The sequence below is a fragment of the Rhinopithecus bieti genome, unplaced genomic scaffold, assembly GCF_001698545.2.
Source record: "Rhinopithecus bieti isolate Rb0 unplaced genomic scaffold, ASM169854v2 scaffold_2572, whole genome shotgun sequence".
NCBI lineage: Eukaryota > Metazoa > Chordata > Mammalia > Primates > Cercopithecidae > Rhinopithecus > Rhinopithecus bieti.
In genome coordinates, this window is record NW_016804595.1 from 4,896,327 (window position 1) to 4,909,584 (window position 13,258).

Below are 13,258 nucleotides of genomic sequence, written 5' to 3' on the forward strand. Positions count from 1 at the left end.
GGCTCCTGAGAGGTAATCTGTAAGTCTCTGGAATGTCCTTTCTGCTAAGAATATCTTTGTTTACCTGGGGACCTTGGACCAGACCCAGTGATGTAACTATGTGACTAACCGTGGCAGTTTTGGGCCAGGTATCAGCTCCCTGCCAGCGGGGCTAGAGACTAAAGGTCAGCCACACAGTCAGTCAAATATGTCTATATGACCAAGTGCCAGTAAAAACTCAGCACTGGGGCTTGGGTGGTTTCCTTGGTGGGCAATATCCCATGCATATTGTGATACATCATTGCCGAAAAACAAGCATTCTTCATGACTTTCCTGGGAAAGGGTAACTGGAAGCTTCATATTTAGAACTCTCCTGGACTCTGACCTTTGTATCTCTTCCCTTGCATAATTTTAATCTGTATTTTTTGCTGTGATAAACTATTAACTATATACTGTATTACAGCTTTCCGTGGTTTTTGTGGGTTCTTCTAGTGAATTATCAAAACTGATGGTGGTTTTGGTAACCTTTGAACTTTGTAAGGACAGCTGTTCTCAAGTCAGCTATAGAAGACAAATAAATTGCTTTCATTCACAGAAGCTCTTTTAACTTATCTCTTTAAGGACAATTGAAAACACAAAACTCCTTCACTTACAAGCAGTAAGTTTATGCCACATAGAAACCTTGAGTCCAGAGCTAATAGCTGTTTGAAATAGTCTCACCCGTGAATGGGAATGGGGACCCTAAAAAGGCAGTGAAATGAGGAAATTCTCTGCATTGTCCAACCTTTCATCTGGGTATCCTTTAAAGAAAACATTTGGTTAGGCCAGGTGTGGTGGCTCATGCCTATAATCCTAGCACTTGGGGAGGTCGAGGTGGGCGGATCAGGAAGTCAGGAGTTTGAGAACAGCCTGGCCAACATGGTGAAACCCCATCTCTACTAAAAATACAAAAATTAGCTGGTGACGGTGGTGCATGTCTATAGTCCCAGCTACTTGGTAGGCTGAGGCAAGAGAATCGCTTGAACCCAGGAGGCAGAGGTTGCAGTGAACCAAGATCGTGCCACTGCACTCCAGATTGGCGGATAGAACAAGACTCTATCTCAAAAGAAAAGAAAAGAAAAGAAAGAAAAGAAGAAAAGAAAAGAAAAGAAAAGAAAAGAAAAGAAAAGAAAAGAAAAACCATTTGCTTCATAGATCAGAATAACAACAGTGAAGTTTTACCACACTGCTTTTAACAGCCATTGCCTTAAATATGGGCTTTAGAACAATGCCTACATTAAGAGGCTATTCCACCACCTCAATTAACCCCTACACATGCTGACATGACAAAGATATAATCTAAAAGCAGAAATGAGGAAGCCTAGTTTGCAAAATAGAAAAGTTTAGAATTTCTCACCCCTGCCACAGGGATATACAGATTTGTCATTTGTCTAAAAGGCCTGCTGGTTTGAATGCTGGGACACCTGGATATAGGCTTGCTTTTTTAATATGGTTAATGTCTATTTTTAATGTGTACGAAAGTTACTGTGCTTAACTATATATGTGGTGTTCTACTTCATGGTCTATTTAACAAACTTTTAAGAGTAATTTAGTTCACCTGCTTCAACTTCAGCTGAAGTAGAATGGAAGTGAACTGTATTCAGTTATTCCAATTGTCTAGGCAACACGGACACACTTTTTCACTTATACTCCCTGCCCACCTTTTCATGGCCGCCTTCTTCTCATCCCTCAGGCTTCCACTGAAATGTCACCTCCACTGAGAAGTCTTTACTTACTGTCTGTCAAAATTGTTCTGCCCTCTGTCCACATGGATATTCTTTCTCTAGCACCTGCTGTTTTTTCTTCTTACAACATATATCACAAATTACTGATTTATATTTTATTGTTGTTTAGTTTCCTTTGCATTTGTCTTTCAAAGTGGATTGTACATTTCCTGAAAAAGAGAACATATCCTTTTGGCTTATATCATCAGGTATAAAAAGTACTGTGTCTGGTACACAGTGCCCCAAACCATAAAGGGACACATTTTAGAAATGATTGAATGTAGCACTATGAGCAGGTGGGGGCACTTAAGATAGATCTGAATTACCATTGATGAATTACCCTTTCATTCTATGCTTTCTCTATGGACTTTTAAGTGTTAGGGGCATTGTGAATACAGATCAGACAAGAGCATCAGACCAAAGACTCTCCCAGTGAGCTCTAGAACGTTATATGGAATAGACTGAGAAAACAGGGCAAGGTAAATCAATAAACCCATATAATATCTACTCCTTAGATGAAGAGCTAATCTAACAAGAGAAAAGGGAAAAGAGAAGGATTTAAATAATTGAGATGGATGCTTTAGTATACTGGAGAGATTTTGGCTCTCTAAATTTATTTCCTAAACTGAAAAATAGTTAAATAAATTCTTACCCCTCAGGAATGCTGTAAGGATTATATGAGATAATGTAAATAAGTTGAAGACAATAGTTCACGTTTAATACACTGGATAAATATTACTTCCTTTTACCCTTATCTCATCTATTGAATATTCATAAGAGCTAATGCCTGCTTAATGCTTGCTTAGTGCTAAAAACTGCTATAGGCATTTATATATGTTAATTCATTTCTTTTTCACAACTCTGTGAGGCCAGTGCTCTTTATCATCCACATTTTACAGATGAAGAAACTGACATTCATTGAAGTTAAGTCATCTGCCTAAGGCCACATAGCTCATAAGTAACAGAGTTGTGATTCAGAGACAAGCAGCCCAGTTACATTGTCTGTGCTCTTAACCAACATGCTCTGCGGTCATTTCAATAAATAAATTAACAACTCTTTGTTAAACACTACAATGTGCCAGAAAGTAGTCATTGTCTTATTTAGTCTTTGCAAAACAGAACAGGTATTCTCTAGTTTTGAATAACTTGAGGTTCACAAAGATTTAGTCATTTATCCAAGATTTCTTATTTCACAAGCCACAGAATTATAATTTGAATTAATTTCTGTTAAACTTAAGAAAGTATATTGTTGCCTTAGAAAACTTTATTGAAGCCTTTTTATATCAAAACCCTCTTATATAACTAATTATTATATTTCCATGTGTGCACATAGCTACATAGACTTTTATATGCACATGTAAAGGTAATATTCTCACTGAATAAATCATAGCTATGTTTGTGAACTTTAAATTGGTATCAGTATTATTTTATTTTTGGTCTAAAAGAAGAATATACCTATCCTAACTCTTATTCAGTCATTATGATAGTTGACCCTTGAACAACAGGAGTTTGAACTGTGTAGGTCCACTTATACGTTTATTTTTTAAAATAAATATATTGGAAATTTTTTGGAGATTGGTTACACAGTTTTAGAGGTTCCCACACACAGGCACTAAGGTTCCACTCAGACACTGAGAACATTTCTCTGCTAAATGAAAATATGAAGGTGGAGATTTTCATTCTCTAGAGTTTTGCTCTCAGCAGGACATGAAAAACACAGTGGGTAGGAAAAAAGGATTTCTAATGGTAGCAGGGGAATAATTTAAAAGGGTCCTAGGTTCCTAATTTTTTGTTGTTGTTGTTGTTGTTGTTGTTGTTGTTGTTTTGTTTTCAACTAGTGCACTTCTGACATGAAATAGTGCAATTCCCTCACTTGATGAGGAACCTAAGAATAGCCTTAGGGGGCAGTGAGTTCTAGGCAGTACAATGGGCTGGTAGGTGTGCTCAAGTGAGTGTCTGCACTCCTGCCCAGGGGTTTCATGAGGCAGCTTGTGGTGGAGTCCAGAAAAGACTGGAAAACAGAAACAGCATGTGAATAGGTCAGTGCGGTGGGCTGCACAAAAGAAAATGTTCATGAAATAACTGAAAGTGGAGACTGTAAACTATGGAATTCAAGAAAAGCAATATAAAATTCAACAGAAGCAGAGGGGAAATAGTATACAAAGCAGGTGAAGCTAGACGGTATTTGAGATATTTACTTGCTTTAGTTTGTGTATCTACCTCTGTGTTTCTCTCACATGATGTTTAGCCCACTTCATGTGGGTTGCCTGCTCCACACCTTATTCCCTAAGGGGAGATACATGACACAGTAGAGAGTGAGTTTACTTAGAGACTCAGCCCAAGTAGAGTTCAGTTCTTTTTGGCTTTTGTTGTTCAAAAGCTTAAATGCTTAGGATAATTAAAAGTGTTTGCTAATGCGTAGGAGGGATAAAAGAGTATTAGAAAAAGCATACTGGAAGAAACAATAAGGAAGAAAATGTTAGCCTCACGCTGAAGTTTCAACTGGGCTGAGGAGAGAGGGTTGGGAGGAGGGTTCTATAGCCTCAGAGAAGGCAGCTAGAGTTCTCAGGAGATGGCAGTTACCCAGAAAATGGACAAGGAATGGTGAGGCCTGGACACATATGGAGGGCCTCAATAAATAGTCCCAGTCTGTAAGTTTTATTACTGATTCTGAGGAGCTATACAAAGGAAACCATAAATCTTTCAATATCTGCATGGACAACTCTCCACATTTCTTTCCCCCATGACACCATGGCACACATAAATCCTAAGTATTATGTTACAACCCTGCAAAGCTGAGTGAGAGTGCAAACTGCACCAATGGTCTACGTTCATATTTTTATAGCTTGTGGAAATATAAATTCAAAATACAAATTAAATAAACTACACAAAATAAATTTTAACATGCCTGAGATTGAGACTACGATTCATACCTAAAACAGAAAGTCATCTTGCTTGGAAAAAAATTAATGTATAGATGTCTGACCTTCACCTCATTTCCTAACACCTTTCTGAGAAGATTGTTTGTTTCTAATTTATTATTCTAAATTCAAATCTGATCATGCCAGACCTGCTCCAATGTCCTCAGGATAAAGCCCCAAATCCTTTGAAGGGCCATTCATCACGTCTTTGCATCAACTTCGAGGTCATCCCCTGCTCTACCCCTCTTCACACTTTGTGCTGCAGGGATGCCTAGTGACTGGCAATTCCACAAACACAATTTGCATTCCTGACTATTCTTTGCCTTGAGTGCCCTTCCCTTACTTCTTATGTACTAGGAGTACTGCTTCCTCTGCCTGCCATACTCTTTCTCATCCTTCAGGGTTTGGCTTATACCTCCACTCTCTTGAAACCCTGGCTTGAATTCCTAAGAGAAAGCTGTGTAGTCCTACTCTGTGCTCCCATTTCACATGGTACCTGTTTCTTATAATGTTTCTTCTAGCACAATGCTTAGCATACCATAGGGCTCAAAATATTTATTGACTATATTAATGACTCTTGAAGTCAGCTATGACCTTGCGTTTAAGATTCATTATTTCCAAGCAATCAAAGAATGACATTGACTATGTGATAAGAATTTAAACAGGAGCAAAGGATAGGATATCAGAACTCCAAGGGACCTGAATTATACGTCTTGATTCTACCAATTCTTCCCCTAAGCTCCTTTCGAGGCAGAAGTATCTTTTATCCCTGTATCTCAGTATCTAACATGATGCTATTACATAGTAGACTCCTTAGAAATTATCAAGATAGGGAAGATGAGAAGGATATAAGAAGGAAGGGAGAGAAAATTAAAATGGAGGGAAGGATTTAACTTTCTGTGGTCAACCAATGGAAAATTTAGGATTAGGCTTCACAGTCCAGATTTAAGACTGACCACTAGCCCAGTTCCCTTTTACCAGGCTAATGTATGGTACACAGGATCCTCTGGGGATTAGTCAATCACCTGTGAGAAGATATTTCTTGGCAATATTACTCTACTGCTTTTCATTATATGTTATTTAAATTCAGAACACTCCTATCATAGGAATGCAGGCAATTACAAATTTTCCACATGAGCCATTCCTTCTTCTGGCAGAATCCAGATTATTTAATAACACTGCAGAGGAAAAAACCTCCTAGAATTTCATTTTTCAGGAGAAATTAGATATTTGCTGATTTAGATTAAACTTGCAGTGGCAAATAAACTGCCACAGTGTCCCTAACCATACACTCCATGGTATGGATGTCAGATCCTTTTCAATAAGTTTTCAAAATGACTCTCAAATATGCAACAACATCATTTCAGATTAAATGACAGTTTTGAGCACATGAAAACCCTAAACAGCATTTATCGGAGTTGGAGACACTAATATAAAAGAGTGAATAACCATAGCATGCTTAATTTGCAGTTCTTTTTCATTTCCCTACAGACAGCTCACTGTCTCTTTGCTGCTTAAGAGCTTGTTTTACAACACCACCATGAGTATTTCTGCCTCCATCTAGGCAGGTACAATCCATTTTGCCTGGTACTGAGTTACTCAATGCCTTCAGACAGTTTTGCATTGCAGGAAGAGATCAGATAGCCTGACTACTTTCTAATAAAGGTGTACTGCTATAATCTGGGGCTGTAATTTACATGTTTGTTCTTAACTACATCATGTTTTGTCAATTACCACATATTTCATGTGGTAAAGTAAAGAAAAATCTCTTTTCAGAGAGGCATGGTACAGCATAAAATTGCTTTACAACTTTTTGACTCTAAGAGGTTAGGCTGGGGAAACATAGGATTGGAATATAACTGTTGAGCAAATATAGTAGTTTTCAATGACTTCAAATGCAAAATGTATTTATGTTGAGGCAATACTTACAAATAAGGCAAATATAAAATCAAACAGTTGCTTTAAAAGGCAGTGGCGAGACTGGGTATGGTGGCTCATGCCTGTAATCCCAGCACTTTGGGAGGCCGAGGCGGGTGGATCATGATGTCAGGAGATCGAGATCAGCCTGGCTAATATGCTGAAACCCCATTTCTACTAAAAATACAAAAATTAACTGGGTGTGGTGTCATGCACCTGTAGTCCCAGCAACTAAGGAGGCTGAGGCAGAAGAATCGCTTGAACCCAGGAGGCGGAGGTTGCAGTAAGTCAAGACAGTGCCACTGCACTCCAGCCTGGGTGACAGAGCGAGACTCTGAAAAGAAAAAGAAAAAAAAAAAAAAAAAAAGGCAGTGGCAGGGGCCGGGGGGAACACGGCAATATGACTAATTTTCATGAAGCAAGACTGCATCACATTACAGATATATTTGAAAACATTCACTCTTTTCTCCTGCAGTCTAGCAGTCTTTTTTCCTTCAATTTTTGATGTAGCAGAGTTTCCTGGCTTATTATTTTAACCTTCCTTCATCATAACTGGAATTCTTGCTCTATCCCTTGTCCATCTGATCCAGGACTGGAGTCAAATTTCCATCCTAGAGTAATCCAACTATCCACATCTTCCAGTCCATTGTCAAGAACCACAGCTACTATTTATTGAGAACTTACTCAACTTAAGACACTGTGCTAAGCGTGTTTAGGACAACATCTTATATATACTCAGAGAAGTCCAATGACATAGGCATTTTTAAATCTTTACCTCTATTAAGAACTTCGTGAGTTCTAAAACGGTTTTCTCTGGGTTGTCTAACAAGCCCCTCAAAGGTAATTTTTCTCTAACTAAGCCTGTGCCTCCTCCTACATTATCATTGTCTAATTCAAGAACCTGGGCTCATTCTAATCTCATTCGCTTTCCTCCTACCCAACATCTAATTGCAAAGTTGTATCAATTTACCACCCAGATATTTCTCAAATTTATTAGTTACTCTCAATTTTTTCTGCTACTGCTTTAGTTTAGATCCTAATTACTATGTTTATATATAATTACAATATTCTACTGCCAGTTTGCCTTTAGTTACCTCTTTTTATTATATTATTATTATTATTATTCAGATGGAGTCTCACTCTGTCACCCAGACTGGAATGCAATGGTGTGATTTGCACTCACTGCAACCTCCACCTCCAAGGTTCAAGTGTTTCTTGTGTCTCAGCCTCCCAAGTAGCTGGGATTATAGACATACACCACCATGCCTGGCTAATTTTTGTATTTTTAGTATTGACAGGGTTTTGCCCTGTTGTCCAAGCTGGTCTCGAACTCCTGGCCTTATGTGATCCGCCCACCTCAGCCTCCCAAAGTGCTGTAATTACAGTCATGAGCCACCGTGCCCAACCTACTTATCTCTTTTCACTCTATTTTCCATGCTACTATTGCCTGAGGGATCTCCCTAAAACATAATTCTCAACATATCACCACCCTGCTTCATCGGGTTCCCCAAAAGCCTTAGTTTAAACCAAAACTCTTTTGCAAACTCTTTGAAAATATTCCCTTTAACCCTGAGTTTCTAGCCTCCTTGTCTGCCAATTGTTTAAGAACTCTTTACTAACCCAACCATAGCCATTTTCCAAACATCTTTATTGATGTTAACATTTTTTTTCCCCTGAGCTTTCAGATTTTGATACAATGGTAGCAGGAGAAGACAATATAGAATATATTACATGAGACAAAAATCTGATGGGAGTATAGGGTAGGTCCACCATCAGGCACCCAAGATTTTATAAGTGTGAAAGTTATCAGAATCAAAATCCGGACAAACAGAGCCAGGGAAGGCCATGAAAAGAGAGTTCTTAAGCTTGTATGCTTGATAACAAAAAAGGATGCAGCAAAACCCACAAACTTGTCCAAAGACCATTGTGACCTTACACAAAAAATACTTCTACAAGGACATCCACCCAACAATTGCCTATCCAACTTTAGACTGGTATCACCCTTGTTATTGATCTTTGTAACCAAGGATAATTATTTCAAAACAATTGCGTAATTATTTTTTCTTGTAAAAACTTTTGGCTTTCTTTACCTCTTAAAATATGCATACAATTTATTATGGAAAGTGTATTCCCATTGCAATGATCTATTCCTAAAATAAACGTATTTTCTTTTTTAGAGCTTCTCTGATATTTATGATGACATAAGGATGTGGGAATCCTCTGTGGAGGGACATAAGGTATAGGGGTGAGGACTGGTAGGAGTGTAGCACTTCTTCCTGGCCAGTGTAAAGACTCGGGGGGAAATGGATTCAGCTCTCTGAAAATGCCAACTCTTCTTAATACATAGTTGAACTTGAGTATTGAAATTTATTTTATTTCTTGTTGAATCTAATTTGCCCACACATGACTTTAAACTCCTGTTACACAGCTTTATGCTGATCAACATGGCAATCTTTCAAGAGAACACTATCCTTCAGCAAAATAGAACTTAAAGGCAATCTGCCCAGATAGTGGCAGTCATTTGCAAATAGATGAGCTAATGAGTCTCTTAGAAAGAGCCTGAAAATGACTAATGTGAGCTAGGAGAGTTCATCAGATAATGCCAACTTTTCTGAATCTCCTTTAATTGACTATGATTGACAAGTACATTAATAACTTTTATGTCAAGGGCTTGTGTCTTTTCCATTCTGTCACAAGCTGTAAACAATTTCATGCTGAGTATGATAAAAATGAAACTTCCTTGATTACAGAAAAGGAAATACTTTCAATCCCTAAAAAATTCAGGTATCTTTTATTCCAGATATTTCTATTTGGTATATCAATGTACAGTTTCACACATTTAAGAAATCTCCAATATCTTTGCTCTTTGCAACAAAAAAGGGATTAAAAAGTTAAAACAATAAAACAATGAAAGTAAGATAATAAAGAGCTCCATTTATTTTGAATTCAGTTTTAAGTTTATTAGCCCTTGATATTTGTATGTCTTTTCTAAAATTGCTTCAGTTTCCTCAATTTATGCTATAAAGGTGTTTATTCATATTTCAGATTATTCGATTGCTTTGGTAACTACAGTCATTGTCTGCTGAAGTAAATCCTCATTATAACAATGCTGTCCATTTAATATTGCAATGCTCTCTGTTTTCTGATATCCTGAGGTTCAATGCTTGTTTGATTTTGCTAAAGAATTATACTATGGCTTTATAATCAATTTCTTTAAAAGAAACCATGTCAAAATCCAAGAAAATGATATTCGTTAATACTGGTCTTTAGATTTTTTTTTTTAATTGTTTTCAAGATTAATCACCAAAAAATACAAAAAAAAAGGATATATATATTTGTAACCTACAATTTTCTGGGAGACATTTTCTGCAATTAACAATAAGAAAGAGACTAACAGTGTATATATAATATATTTTTAGATGTCCTAAGAGTCTTACAGTCATTAGGACAGTACATTCAACTGGAATAACAGCATGCCACATTTTCTTTAAAATTCTGACTAGTGATTTCAAATATGGAAGTGTCAAACCATCCAATGCTAAAAGGGCTCTTGGTACAATATCACATTTATGACCTATTTCTTTTCTTATTCCATTTTGTGACTGTCCTATAGTTAAGATACAGTCAAAGAGATTGGGAGAGTAGAGAAGCAGCAACATGAAAGTTAAGGCAATGTAATGAATGTTGATGCATACAAAAACTAGAAATCCATTTTTTATAATTGCATAAAATCAGAATATTTAAATTCTAAACATTTTCATATACATAGTGATTGGGAGTCAAAATATGCTTGGTAGGTACTCTATTCATATTGCTTTAGAAATAAGCAACTGTATCTACATTGTTTAATAAATATATATGTTCTAGAGTCATAAGGGGATTAAATATAATGTTCTTTAAAAAAAAACCTGCAATATAGTCAAATTCTTTAAGTGGCATTTCTCACTGTTAGCTAATCTGATTATCTTATAATTCATTTTGATAAAAATAAAATATTTGACCTAGTTAGAAAATATACTGCTAAAATAAAGCTCAATCTGAAATACACATACAAAAAAGCTATTTTCATATAATATAGAAGGGACAGCTAGATTTTGTTTTGTTAGAGAAACAAAAGAAAGAGTGATGCTCTCATAGCTAATTAAAAGGTATTAAAATAGAGTCATATTAGAGAAAATGAGTATTTTATTCTACAAAGATAGAAAGGGGGTTAAGCAAGGAAGTCAACAGTAGTAAGATTAATACAATATTAAGATAGTAAGGGAAATTTATTTTGTGGGTCAATACTCTTAATTATTCACAAACAAATTTTCACAACCATTATCTATCATTAACTTCCATTTGCAAACTCAATGAAGTCATTAGGAGACTAATTTTTCACCATCTGAAAAGAATGTTATTCAAGGAAATCTTATGACCATATATTTTATCTAAATTAATAGTCAGAACAAAAGCCTATACATAAAAAGTTGAAAGAAAAATACTTTGAAAAGGGTGTTGTGGTGTCTTTCGATCATAGTCCTGTGAAAAGTCAATGATGTCAGCAGGAACAGAAGGTCACCAAAAAATGGTAGTGGTGATGATAAAGATATTCCTGACTCAAATGGATACAATGGTTGCCCTTAAATCATCTTATTTAAACCACACAAATAACCATCTGAAGAGGGCAGCAAACATATCGTCATCACTTAATGGACAATGAAACTGAAGCCCAGAGAAGTTAAGCTCTTTGTGGAGAGTAACGTGCAACCTAACTACATTAGAATGACATTGAGTTCTCCACTGTTTGGAAAACCAGTAATCATCCTGGTTGATCTGATTTTCTTAATTTGTAAAACTGTGTTAATAATTAGCGTTAAAAGTTTATCAAGGGTATTAATGAAACAATGTACATATGGGGCTTAAAATATTATCTGATATATGGCAAACATTATTGCCATTATTATTATTATAAGTGGTCAGTGACATTTGAACACATTGTATTAGCTTGAGCTGGTATAACAATATATCACAGACTGAATGGCTTAAGCAAAAATTTATTTTCTTATAGTCCTGGAGGCTGTAAGTCCAACATAAAGGGAACAGCGGGATTGGTTTCTGGTAAGGCCTCTCCTGGCTTGCAGATGACTGCTTTCTCGCTGTATCCTCACATGCTTTTTTATCTGTGTGCATGCACTTCTGGGGTCTCTTCTTGTAGGACACCAGCAGTATTGGATTAACAGTATTGGCTCTATTGATCTCATTTAATCTTAATTACCTTCTTAAAGACACTATCTCTAAATAAAGTCACACAGGGGTGCTAGACCTTCAACATATGGCTTTGGGGACCATAAGCTACCCTCTGGTCCCCCAAAATTCATGTTCTCTGGCATGCAAAATGCATTTAGCCCATCTCAATAGTCTTAAAAGCCTTAACCCATCCCAGTATCAACTCAAAGATGCAAGTGTATCTAAATATCATCTATATCATGTATAGTAAGACATGAGAGGCAGCATTCAAAATTTGTTTGTGAATAATTCTCCTGCTATGAACCTGCAAAACCCAAAAGGTATGTGCTTCCAGAATAAAACAGTAGGAGAGACATTATTGTTCCAAAAGGGAGAAAGTGGAATAAAGAAAGGGATGACAGATCTCAAGCAAGTCCAATACCTAGAAAGGCAAATTCCATTAGATCTTACGTTTCGTGAGAATAATTCTCTTTGGCTTGATGCTCTGCTTTCCAGTCCCAATAGGGTGGCAGCCTCACTTTCTAGGCCCGTTGGTGAGGAGTCCCACCCACTCAGCCATCAGTGGTAGTTTTGCCCCTGAGGAAATGAGCAAGGGCAGCCTCCTCCTCTGAAACCAAAGAGGTGGTCCTACCCCTGAAATCAGGAAGGAGATAGCCTTGCACCCCTGCATCTGTGGGCTCTGGGCCTGCGGTGTCAGCAGGAGACCTGCTAGTCTCTGAATTGCTTTTTGGATCATTTTCTTTTTTTTTTTTTTCACTTTTATTTTAAGTGTAGGGGTACCAGGGCAGGTGTGTTACACAGGTAACATGGGGTTTGTTGTACAGATTTTTGCATCACCCAGGTATTAATCCTAGGACCCACTGGTTATTTTTCCTGATCCTCTCCCTCCTACCACCCTCCCCCCAAAAGATTCCAGTGTGTGTTGTTCTCCTCTACATATTTATGTTTTGTCATCTTTTAGCTCCCATTTACAAGTGAGAACAGTTGGGATTTGGTTTTCTGTTCCTGTGTTAAAGGATAAGGCATATTTTGCAGCCAGAGAGCCAGATATCTCTTTTGTTCCATTCTATAGAATTTCAGATGTCTGAAAGCCTTTCTTCATTTTGTCCCATCTTTGTTCCTTTTAGTCCAGTGGCAGGATCTCTGCTGGAGTCATCCATTTCTTATTCCTGACCTCTGCTAAGATGGCTAACTAAATTCATGGGTAACCTCTTTATGGAGTGACTGTCCAGCCACATTCTTGGTGTTCCCTACAGAACATGTTTCTCATTTTTAAACAATATGCATTGGCTTAGAATTTTCCAAATATTTTAAGTTCTATTTCCTTTTTGCTTAACACTTCTTTCTTCAATTTATCTCTCTCCTTTTACATTTTACTTATGGGTATTATAGTATATACTACATAGAGTCATGCACCACATAAGGACATTTCCATCAATGATGGACCAC